At 46.4% G+C, this 15,480-nt stretch overlaps 1 pseudogene; it reads right to left on the bottom strand.

The window, feature by feature from the left end:
• Positions 1 to 13,131: 13,131 nt before the first annotated feature.
• LOC143975861 (posterior protein-like) lies at positions 13,132 to 14,842 on the bottom strand (annotated as a pseudogene).
• Between the last annotated feature and the right edge of the window lie 638 nt (positions 14,843 to 15,480).

Here is a 15,480-nt window from a genome sequence, read left to right as displayed (position 1 = left end):
AAACTAGAGATTGTCCATAGCAACCAAAAAATGGCCGTTTACATCAAAAGTGGTTGTAGACTAGCTAGAAAACGGCGATAATAAATTAGAATTACTAGCAGAATTGAGCGATAGTAATTTGTGGGGAAATTCGTCATCAAACACTAAAAGTAATGACAGCAACAATTCTGCAACTCAGCATATTTTAGTGTTTTTGATTTGATTACATTATTGAATATTTTTTATTATTATTATATTATTATTTGTTAGAATTATTTATAGTTATTTTATATTATATAGTTTATATATATATATATATTATATTATAATGTATGATTTCAGCCTCCGGCACGCTTCAGCCCGGATACAGCCCAATGAAGCCCAAAGCGTGTTATAGGGGGTGGCGTGGCTGCGCTACGATGAGCAGTTCTGGCAATGGAAGGCAGTGAGACAAACATTTTGTTGAGATCACAAGGACATTGGTTTGTGGATGAAGCTCATGATGCAAGCCAGGGTTGCGCCGGAGCTCTTTCATGGGGGGCCGGGGGTGCCCAAGCCTCTTCACCATCGGCCAGTGAGCGCAAGGGGTTCTGTTGATAGTTCAATGAGGGAACTTGCAAATTCGGGGGATAATCTTGTTTTCGGAACAAGTGTTCGGGTTGTGGAGGAGCACATCCCTTGTCGAAATGCTTCAAGAGAGGAAGCAAACCGGGCGACACTGGGAAATAGGATGACGCTGGTAAAGGTGGAGAAAATGGCACCGTACCTAAGTAGGTATCCAAAAAGGGATGCTGTGGTTGGACTTTAAGGAGGGTTTGCCGAATCCCAGTGAATTGTCAGAAGTTCCTCCCATCTTAGCCAACCTGCGGTCAGCATATGATCACCCGGATGTGGTTTCTAGTAAACTATGGAAGGAGGTAGCATTTGGTAGAATGGCGGGTCCATTTGCGGTACCGCCAGTTGGGGACTTGTTGGTATCGTCTTTGGGGGTGGTCTCTAAGACAGAATCAGTTCTGGCTTATTCCCCACCTTTCCTAACCTAAGGGTGGGTCGGTGAATGATACGATTGATCCACCGCTTTGCTCTGTGTCCTATGCCTTCTTTGAGGAGGCGGTGCGATGGGTGCAGTGGTTTGGTAGGGGGGCACTTATGGCAAAGACTGACATTGAGTCGGCCTTTCGTTTGTTGTCCGTGCATCTGAATAGTGTGCGTTTATTGGTATGGAGTTGGGAAGAGGAGTATTTCGTGGATAGATGCCTGCCTATGGCTTGTGCTATCTCTTGTTCTTATTTTGAGTTGTTCAGTTAATTTCTGAAGTGAGTAGTCAAGGCTTTGTCGGGCCTTTACTCAATTTTGCACTATTTGGACGATTTTTTGGTGATAGGGCAATCGTTCTTGTTTCATTTTGTTTTCCACCATTCAGCGTTTTTTTCAAGTTTTTGGTGTTCCGCTGGCAGAGGACAAGATGGAAGGTCTGGTACCAGTTTTGAAGTTCTTGGGTATCATTATTGAAACCGAGCAGATGGAGTGCCAGCTGCCAAGTGACAAGCTAGAGGTTCTTAAGAGGTTGTGGTGGTTGTGGCTCGCCGGTCCAAGGTACAGCTGTGGGAATTGCAGTCATTGTTGGGGAAACAACCTTGCGTGCTGCATTATGCTGATAGAGAGGGTGTTCTGCAGGCGATTGGCGGCAGCTACGGATGGGGTCAAGGCCCCACATCATTTTGTTCATCTGGGACGGGACCACAGGGACAATTTAAAAGTTTGGGGGGAGTTTTTGGAACAGTACAATGGTAGGTCTTTTTGGTTTGGCCCGCAGTGCAGTCACAGGAACTGGAGTTGTTCATGGATGCAGCGGGATCTGTGGGTTTCACAGCTTACTTTCAGGGGAGGTGGTGTGCGGATCGATGGTCAAAGGATTTGGCGAGGTCCACGTTGATTAGGAACTTGGTGTTGTTGGAATTGTTCCCTATTGTGTTGGCAGTTGAAGGACATTAAGTACTCTACAAACTACTATCACCTTGTCTCTTCCCATAGTTATCTAGTTTATAAAACCCTACTAGGCACACTGATATAAAGTTACTTATGAAAACACACACACTTCTGCTAGTAAAACACTATCTTATTAATTTCACAAGAAATTAGGAAAGCTAACATAAAGTATTAACAAGACATTACAATATCATAAAGCATACAATCAGAACATATAATACAAGAATATGAAAGATACTTATCACACGGTCCTCCGTGAGGCTTTGCTGCATCGGCTAAGCTCAGACCAGGAGAGGGCCTTCACCATGAGGTTTAGGCCAGAGCCATCACCCAGAGTAGGCCTCAAGATGGCCGAATCATCAGGTCAGCAGAAACACAGCCTCATGAGAGGCTCTGTGCAGCGAACAGAGAGAGAGACAGAGCTCCCTGTAACAATCCCTTTTTTACAATCATACACCATCCAAACCGCATCCTACTGCAAGTCCCATTTGCTTTGGACCAATCAGTGTTCACATGACAGTCCTCCTTATATACTGACTGTCCTGCCATACCTGGCTTCTGGGGACAGTATTGCAGTCTATGTGCCCTAGGCCTTCTTCATCATCAATCTATTTGAAGCTTCCTGCACACCAGGTGGGCTGAAGATAACTCCTTTTGCTATGCAGATTCTGTTTGGTGCAACATTCCTCTATACCTTTTAAACGTGTGGGACTGCAAGTGTCAATATGGCTGAGCTTGGTTGTACAAACAGATGTGTAGAAACTTTATAAATATAACATTAATTCATGTTAAATTCCAACAGCAGTTACACTTTGCGCCTAAAAGGCGCATACCACTCTTCTTCAGACACGGCTCCTATTGAACAGTCCATAACTGTCTTAACGTTTGTGGCTCCCCAACATGTGTTTCTGAACCAGTACCTATGGAACAGTCCTTAGCTGTGTAACATGTTGTGGTTTTCAACATGTGCTTCAGAAACAGCTGCCATGGAACAGTCCATAAGGGTCTTACCATGCTGTGTTTTTCAACATGTGCAGAAACAGGTCCTATGGAGCAGTCCATAATTGTTTTACCGTGTGGTGCTTCCCAACACGTGCCACTTTGCCACTGAGTGATACCACCATCATTCTATAGGGACAGCTTCCATGTCACCATTCTGTATCTTCGGTATCTTCAGGACGGCAGTACAGGCAAGGGGTGTCCATTCATTCACCAGCACGCATTCAGAGTAACATATCAACCAGCTTTCAAATACCGAGTCTTGAGGAGGGCCTTTCTTGCCCATATTACTAGCCTACAATACCCATAGGTCACACTCTACCACAAAAATAAAACAACTTATTACCATAATATATACATATATATGTATTACGCACCCCGCTCCCAACCTCCTATAACCCTTTACTGTAAATATGGGTCAGGATTCAGCAGGCTTGCTCACAGCGGTATTGCAGGGCTCTGACTTGGCAGCAAAGTCTCTAACTTGTACACAGAGACCTTACCGTCAAATCGTCCCTCCACTTGCCTAGAGAAATGGGAGACCCTTCTATATAAATATTGAGTTTAACTACACATATAAATCTACAACAATGACAAAACCCACACAATTCCACCCCTGTGCCTGGATTTCAGAGATCATGCCCAGGGTATACCATGCACCTCTACCTATGTTTAGGTTAAAGGCACCCTCTAGTTCCATGTCTAACACTACACCGGTATTCTTTAGGGCAAAGAAACAAACTCGTCTATGTCCCAAATAATACCCAGGTGCCTCCTTCCCAGCAATGATCTCTCCATCCAGAGAAATAACTTCCCAACATTTTCTGTTCTTCCCCATGTATTGACCTGGCATACAAAGGACATCATGGTCATGCTTCCGACAGAGGGAAATATCAACCTGCCTCCAGCTTCTATCTTTGATCACATGTAGGTGATTTGGCCTCAAATGCTACAAGATAGAATCCCCAGTCAGTAAGCCCATTGATGCCACCAAATATACAGACCGAGTCTGCACTTCTGTATATGGGAACATACAGCATACCACTTTTCACAATCTAAATGAATACAGCCCATCCAGACATTCGTGATGTGTTTTGGCAAAATCTTACTGAGCGGTGATGCTAACTCATCAGGCCACTGCCCCTCATACAGAGACTTGATGTTGGCTGATATTTCCGCCTGCCACGGTGTGCACGCCAGAGCCAATGACAGATTTCTGTCCTGTACAATCATACTTTCTACCAACCTCTCAACATGGTTGACAAAATCCGGAGCCACTCTAACCTGGTGTCATGGTTATGCATTAGAGTTGTTCTCCTTACCAGTCTGCATGTGTTCATTTCTAGAGACCAGCCGAGCTTCACCTGACTGCTTTTATTTCCTTCCTCTGGAATGGCTCCACCCTAGCCCCTATCAGACTACACTATATTAACCTTTGCACTGCTAGCCTATCCTGCTGATCAACCTTTGTGTATTAGCTTCCTGTTTCCTGTCGTGTGCTCTGCTTCTGATTTCCGTTACCGACCTTGGCATGTTCTGACCATCCCTGCTTGCCTGTGACCCTGACCTATTGGCGTGTACCCGACTATTCTGTTCTGCTTGTGGCCCCGACCTTGGCTTTGTCCCTCACCATCCCTATCCTCCTGTTACCTACTGTGGGTGTGAGCTGGGGGACCCTGGGGGTCGCGACCTGGAGCCAGTTGCAGCCAAGACCATCTTCACCACTCGAAGCTCTGGTGAACACCAGCTGGCTCTTAGACTCCGCGCCCCGGGGAATCTTACGCTCTTACCCCAGTGGGATCTGTCCCCCATCTGCAGCCGTCAGCCGTAGGGTCCACAGCCTTGCGGTGCATCCCCAACCCTACGGTGTGCACCTGTCACCTGAGCTCTAGGTGACCTGACACCTGGGTGTTCCTATGACTTTGTTGAATGTAATCAAGGATGCCACCAATCTCTCTGGGTAACAAAGTCACACTCCTTCTCTGAAGCTATGGCTGTGAGTTTGTTCCTCAGGAGGCCGATGTCCACTCCATTAACAACACCCATCCCAGCTATTATTCCCCCCCAATATAGTGCTGAATACATCCCTCCTCTTTCGAGTTACTCCTCAGAAATAAGCATCCTGCATGGACCTCATTCTGTGTTCGCACATCTCTGGGAGTAAGTCACTGATGCAATGACCGCACTTGATTCAGTGTATACTCAGCACATATAGGGTGATATTTTTTTTTTTTTTTTTTGTAAAATCTTTTTTTATTGAATTTTCGGTGACATACAAAGTCGCCCACGCAGAGGCCAAACATTTCCCACACAGGGGTACGCTTCCAAATGTGGCAACAGGCCACAAACAGGCACATTACATAACATATATCCTGCCTCTAATGCGGCAACCGACCGCAACAGGGCAAATGAACACAAACATAAACTTATCTATCTATACCCCACTGTGGGGAGAGGATATTGTAGGATAATTCGTGCTAAGTATTAAAATGACCGGATAAGGTGTCATAAGAGCAGGTGGGTCAGCCTATAACCGTACTACATCCATAACGAACTATGGGTTATTCACTACATCCGTTGCCGTAGTGTTATCATCCAACCAGCAGTTCCACACCTTCTCAAATTTCTGTGGGCAACCCCTGTTCAAGTAGGTGGCCCTATAGAGGGGTAAGCTAGCGTTCACCAGGTTTTTCCAGAATTTAATAGAGGGGGGAGACGATTGTTTCCAGGTCATGGTGATGGCCTTGCGTGCATAGTAGAGCAACAGGGATATGAGTGTTTTCCTAGCCCTGAGGATCGACATTTGTTCCACCAGCCCCAGCAGGCAATATTTAGGATCGTAAGGAATATTAACTTCAGTGGTCTTAACTATCACCAGGAGAACCTCTTTCCAAAAGCATACAATCGCTGGGCAAGCCCAGAAAATGTGAATGAAGTCTCCCGGCTGATAGGAGCAGCGCCAGCACTCCGGGGAGTGCTTCGGCGACATCTTGTGCAGTCTGTGGGGCGTGTAGTGGACTCTGTGTACAATTTTGTATTGGACCAATTTGTCCCTGGCTGAAACCAAAGGGGAGAACGGAAAATCCCAAATCTCCCTCCAGTCATCGTCATCCAGCTCCGGTATGTCCACCACCCATTTCCTGCGGAGGGAGGACAGCTCGGGGACGGCAGCAACCAGTAGGGACCCGTAAATCTGAGACATGGGTTTCTCCAGGTCTTTTACCCGAAGGATGGACTCAAGCTCAGAGTATTCCAGTACGACCGGTTGTCCCAAAAATTGACAGCGATAAGCATGCGCGACTTGAAGATAACGGAAGTGGGCCCATGTAGGCACATTAAATTTATCACGCAGGATATGAAAGGGAGTAAGTTCCCCGTTGGTAATGACATGCTCGAGCGTCAGTATTTTACACTTGGCCCAAGCCTGAGGGTCCGGGATGGTATTAAACTGCGGAAGGCTAGGATTCAGCCACAGGGGGGTGTGAGGAGACCAGGAGTTCGGCAGGGACACCCTCAGTGCCTCTCCCGCCCTCCACGCCCTTAAAGTGGTGCGCATAGAAGGGGTGAGGCAGTGAGGCGTTTTTGGCCCCCTGAAAACCAACCCCCTTAAGGCCTCCAGAGACCCCACTATAGCTGCCTCCAGGACCATTGCAGCATTGGCCAAGTCCGGCTGCAGCCACCAGTGGACGGTTACAAGCTGGGTAGCTAGGAAATATTTGTGACAGTCAGGAAGAGCTAACCCTCCACTGCCCACAGGCCTGGTGAGCGTGGTGTATTTGAATCTGGGGGACTTGGGTCCCCAGATGAAGGAGAGAAAAAGTTGTTTCAGAGAGTTAAAGAAGGCTTTAGTCAGCCATTGTGGGGAGTTCCTAAATAAGTATGTAAGTTTGGGAAGGACCTTCATTTTAAGAAGGTTTATGCGGCCAATAAGAGAGAGGGGGAGATTGCCCCAAGCCTTTAATTTGGACTTGATTTCTATCAGAACAGGTTCAAGATTGAGCCGGACAAAGTCCTTGTTCTCTCTTGAAATGACAATACCCAAATAGGTAAACCTATCCACCCATTGAAGCGTGGTGGAGGATGGTGAGGTCCTGGCCCCCTCGTCCACCGGGAAGAGCTGAGATTTATGCCAATTCACCTTCAACCCAGTGAAGGCAGAGAAGGCATCCATGATTCCAAGTGCGCCCTGCAGAGAGTCACCGGGATCATTTAAAAAAAGCAGAAGATCATCCACATAGAGGGCCACTCTCTCCTCCAGCCAGCCCACCCGAAGACCACAGACCTCGGCTGAACTCCGAAGAGCCTCAGCAATAGGTTCCATGGCCAGGGCGAACAAGGCCGGGGAGAGAGGGCACCCCTGCCTGGTGCCCCACTGCAGGGGGAACGAGGGCGACAGGGAACCATTCAGTTTAATGCATGCCGTAGGACCGGTGTATAGTGTACGTATCCAGGCAATAAACCACAGTGGAAAACCCATTAGTCTAAGGACCTCCCACAGATACACCCATTCCACTGTATCAAATGTTTTCTCCATATCAAGGGTGGCAATGGTCCTAGTACCTTGATTATCATGGGGGGCATGAATGTTAGAAAACAATCTGCGGATATTGATGTCAGTGGATCTACCTGGCATAAAGCCTGTTTGATCGGAGTCAATCAGAGATTTGATTACTGCATTGAGTCTAGTGGCCAAAATTTTAGTCAATATTTTTAAATCACAGTTCAGGAGTGCTATCGGCCTGTAAGAGGCACATTGCTTAGGATCCTTATTAGGTTTCGGAATGAGAACAATATGGGCTTCTCTCATAGAAGCCGGCAGGGAGCCCTGTTAAAGACAGGCTCGGTACATCCGAGCCAGCCTGGGGGCAAGCAGCTCCGCGTGGGCTCTGTAATACTCTATGGGTAGTCCATCTGGCCCCGGGGTCTTCCCTGCTGGGAAAGACCCGATGGCTGTCAGGACCTCTTCTGGTGTGATCTCCGAGACAAGGAGTAGTCGCTCCGTGTCAGAGAGCCATCTCAGTGCAAGCGTATCTAACAACGAGGTCATTGGTGTGGGGTCAAAGCTGTCAGGGAGTGAGGAGACATACAGAGAGAAGTAAAACCTGGTGAAGGCAGTCAAAATATCCTCTGGAGAGGTAACCAGTGACCCTTCTGCCGTGAGTAGTTCTGGTATAACCGCTACAGGCCTGTCCTGCTGCGCCAGCATAGCCAGCAGTTTGCTGTTCTTGTCACCATATTCAAAGTATTTCTGTCTGCTGTCTTGTATATCAAGCCTGGTAGTGTCTGAGACATGGAGGTGCAATTCCCGCCTAAGCGATGAGAGGCGCTCGAAGTTGGGGACCGTTGCCGAGGCAGAGTACTGAGTCAAAGCCTCCTAAACTTTGTGCTGCAAATCAGACACTTTGTCCCCAAGTTCTGCTCTAACCGCCGCCACTGCAGAGATATACTGCCCCCTACCATAAGCCTTAGAGGCATCCCATGTCACCCCCAAGGTCACCCCCGCATTGTGCAGCCAGTAGTCCTGCAAGGAGGGAGAAACTCTATCGTGGACTGCTGTGTTATTAATCCAATGGGGCTGCAGCCTCCAGAGGGCTTTATTCTTAAACTTGGTGGTCCTAACAATCAATTTAAGGGGGTGGTGATCCGATAAGCCAGAGGGAAGGTAGCTAGCCTCCTGGACGTTAGCCAGGAGGAGGTCGTTAGCAAATGCCAAATCAATACGGGAGGATGTTTTAAACGTGGATGAAAAACAGGAGTAGGTTCTATCCTGGGGATGAAGCCATCTCCACACCTCCCGAAAGTCCGCTGCCTGGGCCCAGACACTAAGATCAGGATTAAAAGTCGATTGTGGGAAGGGCCTATCTAGATAACGAGACAAGGTGGCGTTGAAGTCTCCCATAAACGGGACACACGCCGAGCAATGCGGAGCCAACCTCTCATATAAGCTATACAGGACGTGGATCTGGCTCGGAGGAGGCAGGTAGACATTAACAATGACATGTTTCTTATTATAAATGCTCAGTACCACCATGACAAATTTCCCCTGGGGGTCCAGATGAACCTCCTGGAGCACGCAAGGCACTCGCTTACTAATCAGTACAGATACCCCTCGAGAGTACGAGGAGTAGGTCGCATGTAGCGCCCTTTGCACCCAGGGTTTTTTCAAAGCTAGAACCTTGCTGCCGGTGAGGTGTGTTTCCTGCAGCAGGACTATGTGAGGGTTATGTAGTTTTAAATATTGAAATAACAGAGACCGCTTATATTTTGAGTTGAGTCCCCTGACGTTCCATGATATAATAGTCAGCGACTCGGTATCTGAGGGAGCCATCATGGAACCTCAGGGGGGAACAAATTCAGGATGAGCTTAGATAACCAGGAGGTGCAGGTCAACCCAAATTCAGTACACATATTCAGCCATATTCGAGCAGCACTAAATGCAAACTTAGCTTTTAAGGAAAAAATCCCCTCCCCACAAATATAAAACATAAAAAACCCTACCCCAACATCATACGAACCAAGGTCAATGACCAAAACATTCGGCCATCGAGCCATACAAACCGATGCGGGGTTTCTTCCCAAAACGTCAAAATCTTCAGATCACTGAGACCCCTGTATGGTGGGTCACAGAAAAGTACAGTCCTTCCCGGTAGAATCCGTATCAATTCCGGAAGGGGGAGTCCGATCGTGGGGGGGGGGACTGAGGGAGGGGGAGTAAACAGGGGGTACGTCTAACCAAAAAGTGGGGTAAGTCAATGGTCTGCAGTGGAGCTCCTCAGGCAGGAGTAACAGCAGGTTATCCCGCAATGGAAAATAAATGGGCAATCAGTAAGGGCAAAGTGGGACCCAATGGGGAGGAAATGGCTGGGGACAAAGAGCAAATGATGCCAGGGGTTCACTCGAGTCAATTTTGTAGTGAAGAAGAGGAAGATCTGGCCACCTCCCGTCGATCACACTCAGCTACTCCTCCTTCCTGACCACATATGTTCAACGGGCATCCAGCCACGCTGCCGCAGCCTCCGGAGTGTCAAAAAAACGGGTGTTATCACCGTCAGAGATTCTTAACCTGCTGGGATACAGAAGACCAAAACGAATTCCCCTCTCTCTGAGCCTGCGTCTTACATCTGTGAAGGACTTGCGCCTCTGCTGTACTTCCTGAGAGAAATCCGGAAAAAAGAGAAGTTTGGTGTTCTCATATTTGATTTCAGGCATGGTGCGAGCCGCCGCCAGGATGTGGTCCCTGTCACGGTAATTCAACAGCCGTAGCAGAAAGGGGCGCGGAGGAGCCCCAGGCCTCGAAGGGAGTGGTGGGACCCTGTGAGCTCTCTCCACCACAAAGGTGGGCGGCATCTCCCCCAGATTGAGCAGGGTGGACAGGAGTTTCTCAGCAAACTCAGCGGGTCTTGGGCCCTCAGCCCTCTCAGGCAGTCCAAGTATGCGAATATTATTTCGCCTGAGGCGATTTTCAGTATCTATCGCACGATCTTGTAGCGCTTTCCCTTGGTTCTGCAAGGCCTTTACCTCTCTGGAATCTGAGCGGACTGTATCCTCCACCGCGGAGAGTCTATCCTCCACCTCAGCAACACGTGAGCGGAACTTATCCATGTCCTGGCGGATGAGGCCAACATCTACACTCAAGAAGTCGATCTTTGCTGTCAAAGTTTCTTTACTGGATGTTATGGCTGCTAGGATCTCTGCACCCGTGGGGGCCTCCATCACCCCCGAGTCCGCGACCACCCGCGAGCCAGACGCCATCACCGCGGTGGACCGCCTTGAAGATGAGGCAGTAGTCGGCGGAGGGACACGAGGGGAGCTGGAGCCGGACTTGGAGCAGCGGGTCTTAGGTCGGCCCATCCGAGGCACCCCCCGAGATGTAAGAGGGTCCTGGTAAGTCTTCCAGCCGAGAGCTGAGAGCCTGCGCCTCTTCACCTACAGATGGGAGACCCGGAGCTCAATGATGGGGGAAGACAGAGCAGGCCTCAAGATGGTGGTAGGCCCCGGGAGATCCGGCTATCGGACGGCCAGGCTTCGCAATTTTAGGTGGGGTGGCTGCAGCCGATGCCCAGCTGCCCCTAGGATGGGTCCGGAGTCCCCTCAGGTACAAGGGAAGGGAGGATGGCTCCGGATTGTCCGGCACTCGAGCCCGAGGATCGCGGAAGCGATGTAGGCTGCAAGATGGCGGCGGATCTACAGGACAAACAAGCAGCCACAGCCCCGCAAAGCTGCAATTGGTCGGCCGGGCCAGGCAATATCCACTGGGATTTGTGCAGGAGGGTAGTCAGGCTATATATGGAGAGTTTGGAGACTCTCCATGCGCTAGAAAGGCAGGATGGATGCGGATGATTACAGGATCAGCGGAGCTCCTCTAAAGCACGTCCTTTCTCGGCTACATCCGGACACGCCCCCCAGGGTGATAGGTTTTTAACAACCACCGTGAGATGTTGCAGCGCCATGGTGAAGGCATACGGTACCCTGGTAGCCAGCGTTTGTTCCCTTTATTTTAACAGAGCATGCTCCTGTGTGTATTCACTGGCATTATCTGTGCAGGGTTTCGACCTCTCAGGTGAGACAACAACCAGGCGTATCTTCCCCATGTCCAGTTCTGGTGTCCCACATGTCCAGTAAACGAAAGCTTCTCTCTAGGACTGCTAGGATTGAGACACCCCCCCTATGAGGAAGTTTTCACTCCATTGATGTGTCACCTGGCACCCTTTAGTCTGGCCAACAGATACCTTATTTTGCATAAGTGCCAACCTGACTCCTGGGTACCTGCACCATATTAATTCCGCTACATCAATACATGTCTAACATTAAAACCTTTCTTCTTTTAATTCCTCCTTCTAACAAAAAAAAAACACATATTTTACATTTTCATGTTCTGACGGATTGGATGTGTCATAATTCTTCCCCAACCTCCAACCCATTGCACATGTATTAATAACATGTTTGCATTCATCAGGAGAGACTTCAGCAAAAATATTTCACAAGCTCTGTTGATGGGCACTGTCTCTCAGATTCAGCATAGCACCAAATTGTCCATAAGAAAAAAACAAGTATTAATCTGAATCTTTCAGTTTGTTTTAGTTTTTTTCTTCTCTCCTGTTTATCAGAACAAATTTGTGGTGTGGTGTGGCACAGACAAACTGCCAACCAGATGATCATCTCTCATCCATGTTCCAGAAACCTCGCCAATCTCACTCCACCAGGATTCTAGAAGTGAAAAACAAGAGCAGCATCAAATTCTTATCCATAACATCTGCTCGCTTACCATGTTTACTTATAGTTCCCTCCTTGGAACCCAGGACCTTAGCATTCCTGGCTTCTGCAACAATGACCAAACTATCCAAGCAACCATGACCTCTTTAGGCTGAACCCACTCTAAAATGGATCCCCATAGTATGCTCAAAAATTTTAAAAAACGAACGTCAATGTTGCTTCTCAAAAAATTCAAATTTTACAAGCTAAAAAGACAATGCATTTCTGTATCTTTACAATGTTTGCACTACCCCCTTTCAGGTGGACAAAGCCTAAACCTTTTGGAACTCTTTTCCACCTGAATGAAAATAAAAACAAAAAAAAAACACAAAACTCCAGTGGCTTAGAATGGTTTCCTACCAACTTTTTGTCTTAAACAAAATGTATCCAGCTGCTAACTGAGGGCATCCTCAATTACCCCTTACAGGTGGACTAAACATACTAATTTTCCACCTGAACAAAATAAAAATATAATAGATGACTAAACAAATAGCAAAAAAACTTTTTAGAAAAAAAATAAAAAAATCTGGCCATTATCACCCAAGAACAACATGACAAGACAACCACCATAAAACAATGACAAGCACTCAACTTTTAATTAAAGACATCCATAGACTTTCCTCCTGAGAAGAGTAAGTGCTTCTTTTAATCTGAAAGACAATCAGTTAACGGGAAAAACAAAAACAAAACATCTGTACCTCATCACAACATTTGAAACTTCATTAATGTCTGACTATTGTTTCATTTTTTTCATTGTTTTCAAACAATTACTAATTAATGAGCTCATGGTACCATGTGATAATCGGTTATGCATTTACAATAATCTAACCCCTCTTCTGCTATATTTGCCCACTGTTGTTCTCACTTTGATAGACCTGCAAACAAAACACAAATGTTGGTATCCAAAGCCGTTTACTTCTTCCCTGGTTTCTGGAAAAGGAACACAAAGACAGTGATTACACACAATTATCATGACAATTTACTTTTTAAGTCCCCCCAAGCCTTTCCCATTAATTGCAATAGAGTTGTCATACTTTTCTATACTACGCAGCAGTATTGGTAAACATTGCCATATTACTCAGGAAAAATGGCAATGCAATTTGCATCCAACTACATACAAGCCAGAGTGGTAGATTAGCCCAAGGGGCAAATATTGGAATGTTCATCCAGTCTTGTTGCTGGCTGTGCTTAGGGTGTGGACTGCCATTTCTTATCTCTCCTTCAGAACGGTGTAATCTGTCCTGGCTGCTATCTTTCATATCAGGCCTTTGAGTTGGCTATCCCTGTCCTGGGTGGGGGTTTTCATTGTAGATACCTGTACTTCTGGGGTTTCCTGTTCCATGCTAGCAATTTTAAGGGCTTTATGAAATCTATGTCTATGCCTATTCCATTTACAATGTCTGAACTTTCTCTGCCTTCCTGTACCTCTGCTTATTACGGATACATCTGCCTTTGACCCATACTACCCTTCCCTGGACTCTTGACAGAAGTCTCGTAGGATATTGACAAAATTTTGGTAGGCTCTAGCATTCCTCAGAGCCATTCTAGTGGGATAGCTTGCATAACACTTATTGGCCAATGAGTATATGAAACTTGCATCATCCTCCAATAAGTCAGGACAGTTGAACACTTTCGTATACAATGCAAGATACTCACTACAGAACAATATTGGATCATCTCCTCTCCAAAATTTCATTCATGGTAAATCACGACTGTCCACAATATGCTGCAACTCTTTCCTCTGCACCTCTGCATCTGCTAAGTTATCATTAACTTGTGCCGATAACTGGCCTAACAAAGGTCCTGGTAGCCATGCTTTCAGAAGAGAGCATGCATCCTCATTACTCAAATGGAATTTAACTACTAGAGCTTCAAATTTATTGGACAGACTCATTGGTGATTCCAGGGCATTAAATTCACCCAAAATCTCACACAAAGTAAGTCTCTCTTGGATTGTAATCAAACTCTCATTCCGCTTTGAAGCTATAGGTGCAATAGCAGACTGTGTTTCATCATGGCCCTTCTCCTCATTGATTGTGCAGATATCGGCCAATTGGTATGCTCATTTGTGCTCATTGAGCGATACCCTAACTTTCTCTGTAGTAAGAAGCTGGGAGCGTACATTTGCTAATTCTCTTTCTAAAAACATAACCAACTCTTCCATCTCTGACAACTTTATTCGCAATGACTCTGAAAGTTTGCTCTTCATATCGCAGTCCATGCTGTACCTGTGGCGCTGTTCTTGTAGCTCACTGTTTCTCTCTGACAAATCTCCTGCTTTTGCCCGCAATTCATCTATCTCATTACTCGAGGCTGTTGCAATCTTTAGAAAGTTTTCACTGACTTTCTCTATGTCCTCCCCGAGACGTCTCCTCTCTGCTTCCCACTCCCCCCCCCCCCCCCCCCCCATTTGCTCAGATATAAATTTAATTCTGAGCAAAACTGCAATTTCATTAGCCAACTTTTCTTTCTTAACTTTTTTTAGCTGTTTGCCCGATAATCTGCTATTATGTTGCTGACACTGAGACAATAGTATCTTACACTGGCTTTCAAGAGTTTCATCTGCACATGAATGATAACTGGCAGAGGCATACTTTTTAACATATGTATACACAAGTTCCATTTCACAACCATACAATCCACACAATACACAATTCTATTTGTACTAACGTAAAGTATTGTGTAGCGCTTTAAACATGACATTTAATAAATGTAAAGTTCATATCAGCAATGGATGAATTCCAGAAAACGGTAGAGTCATTATCCAACAATCCAGGAAAGAGACAGAAGGGACCACCACCAACACCCGATATTACTGACTCTTAGCGTCAGTGCACGTATTAAATGCACATAGGGTCAAATTGTAAATGGTCAGATTTCCAGACTCCTCCTTATCCCAATATAAATACTCCACATTGAATAAACCATCAGAAAGCAAAAATGCACTTCTCTAGAATTCATCGAATGTGTCCTCAAAAAAGTTCAATGGCCACATGCAAAAATGAAAAGAATGGTTTCATTGTGCAGATATCATGATAAGTCAATCGTTCTTTAATATAAAATTCCATTAAAATTACACTCACATTTCAGATGAAACATAAACAGCATATAAATACAAGCAACATCCAGCATAAAAGATGGAAACCCCTCCCATGCTCCTTCACATGTCACAAGTCGCTCTTCCACCCAACGTTTCATCACAACAGTGCATCATCAGGGGCGTGACCCTGACATTGAAGAGAGAGCATTTTATAAGAATCA

Source organism: Lithobates pipiens, unplaced genomic scaffold (genome assembly GCF_037356315.1).
Source record: "Lithobates pipiens isolate NorthernLeopardFrog02 unplaced genomic scaffold, aLitPip1_a1.2 Scaffold_13, whole genome shotgun sequence".
Classification (NCBI taxonomy): domain Eukaryota; kingdom Metazoa; phylum Chordata; class Amphibia; order Anura; family Ranidae; genus Lithobates; species Lithobates pipiens.
Note: the sequence above shows the minus strand (reverse complement) of the source record. Positions and strands in the feature narration are given on the sequence as shown.